The following is a 7,558-nucleotide window of genomic DNA, read 5'->3' on the forward strand; positions in this document are numbered from 1 at the left end:
TACGTTTTGCTACATATGCAAACTGATTTGTGTTTGAAGAATCAGAAATGTGAAACAACATGCAAGCTCTTAAACAAGAAGTTTTAAAATTCTGCTTTACTTACCAACTGATACAGGGTCATTAAATAATCTAAACCAATTAATTGTCATGCATCAGCAAACCACCACCTTATATAGTTTTGTAAACCTCTAAGCTAAATAATTTAATTTTTGAAACTGGCACAGCCACAGAATTGTCCTCAACCAGCATTTAAATTTGGGGTAAAATAAATAACAATATACGTACATGGCAACTGAAAATCGGTTTACCCTATTAAAATCATTCTACTTAAGCTCCATTATTCACTCATTTATCATGGGATAATGGACAATAGGCCCGTTAGGGCCCAGTTTCACAGATAAATAATTTAGTCTGGCACCAACATAGAAAAAAGAACAGCGTTTTTCTGCATTTGTATTTTGTCTGTGTAGGTCTGGTCTAGCGACGGGCTCATCCTCCCTCCAAGGAGTACTACTGTCTAAACGTTTCATTGCTTCATAATAATCTGAACCGAAAACGACAGCTTAATCAGTGACAGCTGAAGAGAATAACAGTAAAATGCATACAAAATGTATGTTTTCACATTATTACAGTGACCCATTTTATTCTGTGATTATGAAACATACATATAGGACTAAATGTTTTACAATGAAGTAATTCTAAATCACATCAGAATTATAGAATATCTGTTAAATTTTTAATTACAGCAGCTTATATGTTTTGCATCTCTGTTTCAAGGTTCAAGTTTCGGTTCATGAAAAGCATGTTCACGGAATACAAGAGGACACTAAAATATAACGCCGAAAAAAGTATTTTAAGAATTACTTTCAACCACCGTCCTTCAGCCAGAGAAATCTGGGGGCCGCGTTGCTTCTGAGACAAAGCCGGAACACATTTCAATCTGCCTCTAAGAACAGAATAATTCATTCTATTCTTATCAGCCATGTTTTATGAAAAGTCCTTTGATTAAGTGGATGATAAGAGTTGCCGCAATCCAAGTTGAAAAGTTAACTGATAAAATATAGCTTACAACAGTCTCATTTCATAGTAGAATCTCCGAATTGTCAAAACAGGTAAATTTATCATTTTTTATATATAGAGTTTAAAATACTCCGACCACAACAATATTCTGACAAATTTACGTTACGGTGGCCATTCGCGTTATAGTGGTCTGTGCTCACTTACATAAAGAAACCCCAACCCAGTGTGAAAGATTACGGGACTAACTTAGGGTAGATTCCATAGGGCAGATTTCTACTTGAGATTATGATAGTCGCTCAGATGGTCAACAAATTCACAACATCCATCACTGGATCTTACTCTGAACCCAGTGACTGCAGTCAGCATTCCCACACTCCTTTCCTAAAATTCATTTTCATTTTATTCTCCCATCTATGCCCACGTCTACAAAGTGTTCTTCTTCCTTGCGAAGTTGTATGGTTATGAAGCTCCTCTGGTATGAACTTTCTCCATCTCCATCCCCCTTCCCCTTTGTTCTTAGTAACCCTCAATATCTGTTCTAACCTCAAGGTGAGATTATTTAAGTTTGACAACCTTAGGTCTACAATATTTTTATTTTCCGTCTATACACAAACTTAAAATAATGTTGTTTAAAATTATTTAAAATTATAACATTCTCAGTAGACACTGCATCTTGTTACATTTTTTGTAACGACGACATGTTTCAATGTGTATTACATCATCATCAGGTCTATCAATTTTAATATATTTTGAAACCTGTTGTACATTTTGCGTTGCGTTTATTGATTTATTTTAATTTGTTTAATTTTATATATATGTATATATATATATGTATATATATATATATATATATATATATAGCCACACGCGACACACACATCTCAGTTGCAGTTTACCGTCTCTTAATATCGGACACACAACACATCAATTACAACCCGGTATGTTTTACTACCTTTTACTACATTTTATTACGTTGTATTACGTATTAACTCTTTAAATTATTATATTTCCTATGTCAATATCCAAAATCACGACTTGAAAATTAATTTTACAAATATAAAACATCCAAGTACAACCTCCAAATCAAAAGGAAGAGACAAAAAACTTAAAATTAAACAAATTAAAATAAATCAATAAACGCAACGCAAAATGTACAACAGTTTTTAAAATATATTAAAATTGATAGACCTGATGATGATGTAATACACATTGAAACATGTCGTCGATACAAAAAATGTAACAAGTTGCAGTGTCTACTGAGAATGTTATAATTTTAAATAATTTTAAACAACATTATTTTTAAGTTTGTGTATAGACGGAAAATAAAAATATTGTATCAATAAAACACAAACATGACGCAATTAAGATATAAACCTTAGGTCTACTGACAGGTAAAGTTAAAGTTTCGTAATTTTTAGACATGGGAATGAAGGATAAAATATTATGAACTGAACAGCAACAAAAATGCTCTGAATTAAGTCTTCCCTTTCTTTCAATATTAATGTATTTTGATGTTCTGTCGCCCCACATTTTTTTAACATGGACATGTTTCCGAAAGATATATTTTCCATATTTATTTGTCCCGCATTCTGCAGACATGCAGTCTGCTAACTGATAAAATATTGCGACAGGCATAAGTTGTCACCGCGTTGTAATTTTTTCCCCCCAATTTTTAAAATTATTTATTCATTATTACTTTCGCCTCCTTTTTCTCGAATAAAGTTCCTAATTCCCTTCCAGTTAGATTAAGTATCAAATTAATCACTGCATTACTTGTATCAGACATGTTTTTGAAGTTTGGTGAGCGTTTACTTACAATTGTCCTGTGTGTCAGCCCCAAGTAAAAATCTGTAACTTGCTGATGAACGCAACAGTTGAAACATAGATCCCTCACTCGACTTGTGCACACGTCTATCTTACTATAGGACTGCTACCCACGAGCTGGCCGTCACCACTGCTAGCGGTAATGCACTTGGAACACCAGCAGAGGCAGAATGTTATTAACTTGGCCCCCCCACTACCTGCTCCGTTAATACAGAAAAGTGTTCACATATATATATCTGTTCACAACAGAGCGAGCGAGGTGTGAACCTATCATCCCTAATTTAATACCCATTCTTGTTCTCTTCAAGGAAGTCAACATTGAGCAACTTGAAAGAATGATTCAATAAATCATGACTCCAAATCTTGTCTTTATTCTGTAAATTTATACACCAAACCTGGTATACCTCGTCACGGGTTACACACAGTAAATCATTATTAACAAATAAGATCAAATAATGCCGTGTTACACTTAAAACAACAAATGTATAGTAACAATTGAAGGTCAAGGCAAGTTAAACACCACAAGACTGCAGCAACAGTCCACGATTCTTTTTAATGTACAACGAAGCAACAATACGTTACAAGACAACTTTTAGGTACAATGTTATATAATATAATTGAAAGGGGAAACTTCTAAAAAAATTCAAATTAATTCGATAATGTAAACAACAAAACTTCGCTTTAGTGTTGGATTATGCAACGTCAAGTACAATGAGACAGCAATATTTTCTAAAAATAAAAAATAAATTAACGTTAAAGAAATAAAATTTTATAAATGTTTCCACATTGTCCTACATTTCGATTAGACCTATAAAAATCCTTCACGTTAAGCAGCCATTAAATTCATAATTCTTGAACTGATGGCCTCTCCAAAAGGAAAATTAATAGTGGGCCCAAAAACCATTTTAATTTTAAATTGCCAGTCAGTCTCACATTTCCGAGCGCACGGGTTCGAATCCTGCGAGACGCATGAATATTTATTCTCGTTTATCTGCATGGCACAGGCCTTGTTAACACCACTTCATCGGCGAATGATTTAAGGTTTCCAGGGTTGTTATCAAAAAAAATTTATCGTATTAACAACATAATTGAAATATGAGAATATCAAGATAGTAGAAATATTGTTTAACGAAACGCTGGATACACATGACGAAAGGGAATAGGCTTGATATAATATATCGTTTGCTGCCCTATTTAACATACACCGTAACACTGACAAACATTGTAATTTCATAAGACAGCATTCACCGAATTCAAATTCTCTCACCTCATGTCAACCACGTACTGCTAGACGTATTTAGTACGTTGTGTACCAGAAACCGCAGCACTCTGTACATACAACAGTATGCCTTTTGTTTGTATTGGGTTGACAAGATTTCTTTCTTAAAACTCAAAGAAAAGCGGATTTATTAAACGGTAGTAAATCGCTTGTATCGTGAGGGTAGCTTTTTAATGTTTACGTGTAATAAATTCATGTTTGTTTAAAAAATGTATTATCACCACAAAATAGCTTTGTTTTAGGACAGAAGCAATTAAATTCCCATGTTTCCGACATACTTTTTCTTTCATGTATGTTACAGTTAGACAACCTCTGAAAGATCCGAAATCTGATTCTTTAAAAACAAATTTAAATCCTGCAAGAACATAAGTCCACCACAGTGCCAAATGACTTCAATCTGTATTCTTACAAATATATTAATACTGTTCTGAGCGGAGCAGCTTCGCGCATCAATAAACATCCTGACTATATTCGGAACACATAAGTTTGGAACTCGGTCAGGTCACAGGCTATCTATCCATGATTTTATTCTGTTACTCCAGGAAAATTGTGGAACACCACCTCCCCCTTCCAGATCCTATATACACACAATTTATATTATCTGCCCATCTCGTTTGACATTATATAACCTCTTCACTTAAAACACCATCGTTAAATAGCCTAACAACAAATCATTACCGTCCTTTCAGCTTCTCTTTTTTTAATTCCATAAACGATGTTACCAAACTATAAACATTTAAATTATTTCTTGTTTACTCGTTGGTTGCTACTTGCAGAGTCATCTTAATTTCATTAATATAATGACTTCTTGTTGTGGTCATGAAGTCAGGGGAATTAATGGTCTGTTTCGGCCTCAACATTGTAACCGTCTATAAGCCCTTTCAACGTCCGTCCACATCTTTGTCTTCTGACGCCTTACGATATTGCTTGAAGGTCGCCCCTCCTGCGTTTTATTAAGCATAATCAGGGTTCAACTCTCACGACCTTTTATGTCGGATTAAACTTTCGTTGTTATCTAAGATTTTTTCCAGCGGCCACAATTACTCTACGGCAACAGTATTTACCAAAATTAGGATTTATAGAATTTAATGAGACAGTGGTTTATATTATGTAGGTTACTTGTTTACACCAAGACACTTATTTCTCGTTGTTGATGTTTGTATAGGACCATTCATTTTCTATTTTAATGGCATAACAACTTAAACGAGTAAATCTGCTATGGCAATAAGTAAACGAAATGCATTCCATATTTTCTGTACGTGATATGTGATGTATGTGTAGAATCGACGCCAAATATCGAAATCGACATTTTCTTAACTCCAAACTTGGAGAATAACTTACACATCTTCATTGAACTAAAGGCTTCTAAAGCCCTTCTTCTTGTCTGTTGACAGTTTACTGATATTTTATAATAAATGTTTCATTTTGAGTATGCGTATGATATGGTACATAAATCACTAATAATTCCCTTGTCAACAGTTGACGTCGCTGATAGTTTCGCTCAGTTCTTCCAGACAAATTTTTGGATAATACCTTAAATTAGGCCACGACCGCTTCCTACCACACCTTCTCCAATCATTATTCGTCAATCACCATGTCACTAAATTTCATGCAACCAAAGCGTAGTTAAATAAACCACAAAAAATAAAGTACCTGATTTCCTGTAATTATAGTTCGTAATCGATAACTAAATACATAATGGCATGCCTGGATAGGGAAGCAGCAGATAAGGTACCTCTGCTAGTTAAGTGTCCAACTAAGAAATTATGACTTTCTGTTCATATTTAGCTAATGAATAAGACTTATTTTCCCACAACTTTAGTAACAATGACAAATTTAAGTACACAAGAGTACATAGTAGCCATTGTTTTAGAACTTTTGATACTTACTCATACTTCTGAGGAACGTGTCCCAGCCTCGTCAGTTTCCTTTCCGAAGCTCCTCCACTGCCACATCGTACAATACAGATCTCAATTCATCGCCAGAGAGCTTTAAATTGCTTCTGATTTGGCAATCATTCCATTCGTAGATCAAGTCACGTCAGCTCTTAGTGAACAGCCCAAGAGTCATCAGTGAATTAGAGTTTAGGTTCATACAGCGTATTTGTCGCTCTAATGGTCAGCACACCCAATACGCCGCATTACTGGCCCAGTCAACAAAACTAAAGTGCAGTTGTCTTGGTTCTCACCTCCCACATTAGTGCACACAATTGTCATTTTTTGTAATATAATTTTATCTTTCGTGTTTTTCCAGTACTGGGTGTCCCCCGGTTAAGCTATCATCCTATCGCGGTGGGGTACCGCGTTGCTACCTCTTGATCTGTAGTCTGCAAAACTTCACTGTATGTTACTAGACTAGACAATCAACGAAATACGCGAACACACGAAAATAAAATTTAATATTTGAAATATTACCAGTGAAACAAAATCCTGCCAATAGAACAGGCACGACTCACATACATAATAAATACAATTAGAGCAACAAATCTTTCAATATACATTTAACAAAATAAATATGATCAAACTGTCCACAGTTTCTCATTTTTTGACAAGGGTAAAATGACACTTACATTCTTCTCATGAACTGCTATTATGTTATTCAACAAAGTTTACAGTATATATATATATATATATATATATATATATATATATATAATATTTTATCAAGATTAATAACATATTATATACATAGAAGATAAACAGGAAACAGAGCAATATGACGCAGAAAATGGAGCACGTTCTTGTCAATAACAAAATAAAAATACATTCAGATAATCTAGTTTTAATTTCTTCGTGATAAAATTTGAAAGCATAAATCGATCATCAGAGAGTAAACATATTAACTGAAAGCAAAAATACATCTGTGCTATTAGTTCTGTTTACAGAGAACACTCAGACCTAGTATGTCATTTAATCTGGAGTTGGCTGCACTTGCATTTCAAATTATATTCTAAAAACAGAACCATTCATCGAAGCAATTACTACTAATTAGAACTTACCCCCAAAATCTCCACTGAATATCTGCTTCAATAAACTTTACACAAATCTTAGGCTGCCAATATTGATAAGCTGTGACAGTAAACCCGTAAGGAAACGTCAAAAGATATACTTTTCCACACAAAGCTTGTAAACCGCGCCATTTCAACACGCCATCTTTCACTAAAGTTGGGTACCAACTCACTGGCTCGAAATGTAAAATTATTTCATGAATGCATTTTTCAACCGCACAGATGTGTAAATGTATCCAGCTATTTAATTTTAATCTAGTCTCCCTTAAACTGTATGGGCTGACAGACACGTACATCTTACAAAAATATCACAACTATTCAGTTGATTGGAAAATTCCCGAAACTTTGCATGGCAAACAGCACATTGAGAATATAATCGATACGCGACGTCTGCAAAGAAGACAGTCCCTTGCTCATCTGTGCGAAT

The 7,558-nt window shown here is 34.3% G+C and overlaps 1 protein-coding gene across 6 annotated transcripts in view; it reads right to left on the bottom strand.

Annotated features, from left to right (window-relative positions):
* LOC110829816 (synaptic vesicle glycoprotein 2B) overlaps positions 1–6,119 on the bottom strand; it is a 38,727-nt gene extending 32,608 nt beyond the window's left edge. For 3 of the 6 annotated variants that reach the window (XM_022063941.2, XM_022063939.2, XM_022063937.2), the window contains exon 1: positions 6,014–6,119. The gene's annotated coding sequence lies outside the window, so the exon portion shown is untranslated. Of the gene's footprint in view, positions 1–2,837; positions 3,024–6,013 lie in introns of those variants that run through there. The other 3 variants (XM_022063940.2, XM_022063938.2, XM_022063936.2) reach the window with 1 other exon arrangement.
* Between the last annotated feature and the right edge of the window lie 1,439 nt (positions 6,120–7,558).

Source organism: Zootermopsis nevadensis, unplaced genomic scaffold (genome assembly GCF_977971745.1).
Source record: "Zootermopsis nevadensis isolate Lab colony 2312 unplaced genomic scaffold, Znev_1.0 Znev_ptg000008l, whole genome shotgun sequence".
Lineage (NCBI taxonomy): Eukaryota > Metazoa > Arthropoda > Insecta > Blattodea > Termopsidae > Zootermopsis > Zootermopsis nevadensis.